The sequence below is a fragment of the Tachypleus tridentatus genome, chromosome 4 (assembly GCF_004210375.1).
Source record: "Tachypleus tridentatus isolate NWPU-2018 chromosome 4, ASM421037v1, whole genome shotgun sequence".
Classification (NCBI taxonomy): Eukaryota; Metazoa; Arthropoda; class Merostomata; order Xiphosura; family Limulidae; genus Tachypleus; species Tachypleus tridentatus.
In genome coordinates this window covers 121,714,019-121,717,664 of record NC_134828.1, presented here as the reverse complement: position 1 = coordinate 121,717,664, position 3,646 = coordinate 121,714,019, and positions in this window count along the sequence as shown.

Here is a 3,646-nt window from a genome sequence, read left to right as displayed (position 1 = left end):
AGAAAGGAAATGTGATTGCCGTAGCTTTAAGAAGGAAGAATCTAGAAACCTGAAATTTTGCATCCATACATGAAGTAGAGCTAATTACATTTCACCTGGTGAAACAGGGATTGTACAAACTAGTGTAATTTACTACCCATCTTATCAAAAACTTTACCATTAAAACTTGTGTATTTTAGAATTATCATATCAGTGATCGAAACGTCATATCTATTCTGAAAAACAACTGTAAAAGTTGTAACTGTAAACAGTATTCTGGATTCTACTTCCTGTTTCTAGCGGCTCATAGAATAAATTTGAGGTTGTTTTGTTGTTTTTTTTCAAGTACAAACTTTTAGCTCATATTTCCATCTCTTGACCGATTTGATATCTAATTACAGTCGCTACTATTGAGAATTCTCTCTTGTTAGATTTACGAATACTAAGAGCTATTAAAACATAATCACAGGCTATTTCTCTATTGTCTATTAGTTCTTTCCCTGTTAGTTAAGTTTCAAATCCGTTAGGTGTGTGTGTTCCTAACTGCATGTCTGGTTAGAAATCCTAATAATTCTTAATCTTATTTCGCATTTTAAATAATCGTTTACGCGTACTCTGGATAAATTACAGAATCGTTTCGCTGCCATATGTTGTTAAGTAACACTGTAATGCATATTTTCTCGAATATTATTTTGAAGTATATACAAAATTATGAACATAATATTTTAACTAACCACTGAATTATTGATGGGGTCACATTTTGCTAAATTATTTGTGACCAAATTGTTTGTAATCCAATGATATTACTGGGACCCTAATAACAAAAGTAACACTAAAGAAAAAAGGAAATCATAATATCACACGTAATGCAATATTATGATATTGGTATAAGTAGTTTACCCTTTCATAACGAGGATAGAATATATCTTTATTTATATATACACATTTTTGTGCAAGTGTTCTGTCTGTAGGTAGCATTTTTCTGGTAAATCGGATGTATGAAGGTCATAAGCATACGCTAATATTCTACTTAAGTGAACATTACTTAGTACAATGGCGACTTCATAGAAATGAGTTCCTGCTTCAGCGGTTTTGGGTCTGTTTTGTGAAGTAGAGCTAATTACGTTTCACTTGGTCAAACAGAGACTGTACAAACTAGTATAAGCAAGGTTTCCTTACATGTTTATTTGCAAATGACTATCGACACAAGAAAACTAAGGATTATAGAATGCCCCATTAAGATCCTGGTTTAACTTTAAAATACGTCGTTATTCTTGCTTTAATCTTTGCACCATGTAGTTGTGCAAGAACCAGTTTTCTCTTCACCCCAGCAGCCAGCTATAGTCTTATTTCAAGATGTCCTGTTAACTAAAGATATATTGCGTTGTACAAATAGTTTTTATTAATTTGTAAATCTGCATAATTCTACTCCCTTTGTTGTTCTTGTTTGAAATATCACTCTGTACATTATTTCTGGAATGTACATTTTGCAGATGTTCAAAGACAGTAGATCCCCTTGTTACCACAAAGGTCAATACTACTGTGTGAAATCTTTATTTTTATATGCTTTACATAGAATAACGAGTGGTCTCACACCGGTTGTAACTGATTTACTGTTATGCATTTATGTTAATGTTTATGTTTGTTTCAGTTTGATGCATGTGAATTATATTGTTGTTCTCTAAATTTGTAGAAGATTCTCGAGCAAGAATTAACGATATAAGGTTCCCGAAAACACTAGCATGTCATTGGACATTCGATAATAGGTCATCTAAGAACGTCGAAATGTTGTTCTCTGCTTTATTAGTAAAAGTGTTAATACCCATACCAGCCGTCCTGAGATATTTAGATATTGCGAAAGTAAGCACAACTGTATTTGTGAGAAAATGTAATACTCAACAAGCTCTGGTTCGCCTTTTCTCTTTATGATTATCATCAGAAATGGTCCAGTGTGGAAAGTAATCAGAGAATACTGACATAGATGAATAATGTTATGTTATGCACCATCGGATGCAAAGAGCAAGACGAAGATGATAAAATTCTTCAAATTTTGCTGATTGCAATATTTATTTTTTTCTTTTAGAATTTCGCTCTCTGTCATATTTTTACTTTAAATATGGCTCGGCATGGCCAGGTGGGTTAAGGCGTTCGAATCATAATAAGAGGGTCTGATTTTGTTATTTTTTCTTCAAATTATGCTGTTTGTGTTATTTTATTTTCATCAAATGTATAAGTATTGTAAAATCGTAAGTTGAGTTTTGGTGTTTAGTTAATAAGCACAAAGCTATACAGAGGGCTATCTGTGCTCTGTCCATCTCGGGTATCGAAACTTGCTTTTTTTGCAGTACGAGCCCTCAAATATACCACTGTGCCACTGGAGGATCGTAAATAGAAAGTTACAATGAATTTGAATATTATATATCATATTATATATGTATATATATTATATATGTTTTAATTAATTTTAATTTAAACTTTCAAATGTGTTATGGTTTGATCTTCGAAAAATGGCAAATAAATGTTACAAAATAACTACTTTCTACATATATATCTTTCACGTTCAGTTCTGGACAAATAATATTGTTTACACGACGTTCAAACTTCAATCAAGACGTTCAATCATACTTACACTTCACGTATTTTTTATTACTACATACACATTGGAACGAATTAAGAGAAACATGTCAAAAAAACAACAACAAAAACTTTGAGTTTAATACAGTTGTTGATGTGTAGAATTATAGATAAGTTATAGCTTCAAATTGTTTACAGGTTGTGATGTCATATTTTCGAACTACTTCGTCCAGGGTATATATATACATGTGTACATGCGAGTAATTTAAAATAACTGTGCGAAAGGGCTTTATTTTTTTCTTACTTTTACAACTTTATTCTATATTAAGCGAAAAAAGAAATAATCCCTGACGAAGAGAAAAAAAAGGAAATATTTGTACAAGACTGAATGGAAGAATGACCGTTTTTAATATAAAAAATATATAAACAGTTGTGAACTTTGTGACCTTCCTAAATTGATACACACTTCAAATGTTGCTTAATACAACTAAGAACACAAGTACATGATACAAGTATAAAGTTGTATAAAATGACAAAACCAGATTTATTCTATTCCAACCTTTCTCTTCAAGCTATCTTGAAGGTTATCATCCCTTGTTCACTTGAGCGTTCTGATACTTATTCAGCAAAGGGGCAGAATGAACATTCATATTCATCTAACATACTCCATCTTTGTTATTTTGTAAAAATGACATCACAACTGGCCGATTACGATGAATTCGGTACTGTAGGTTAAACCGCTTTCACACAAAGCAGGTTGAGACCTTTTTGAAATCATAGTCAATGCAACACAAGTGATTAAAAATATAAGTTAATGTCATACACTGCAGGGAGGAGCCATGACACAGTGTTCAGATTCAACAGTTAGCGCGTGCTGTTTTACAAAAGTATGACACAACCCAGAAGTTGTGTCAGGTTTTACCCTTTGATAATTTATAAACACCCAAACTATACTCTTGTCTGTCAATGCCAAGCGTATCAGCGAGGATCAAAAGCAAGGCCGTTGCTATAGAAACACTCCCTGAACCAATGAGGAAGCACAGTTGAATCAGCGTCCGTCAACTGGAAATTTTATCGGCATGCAGCGTAAAGT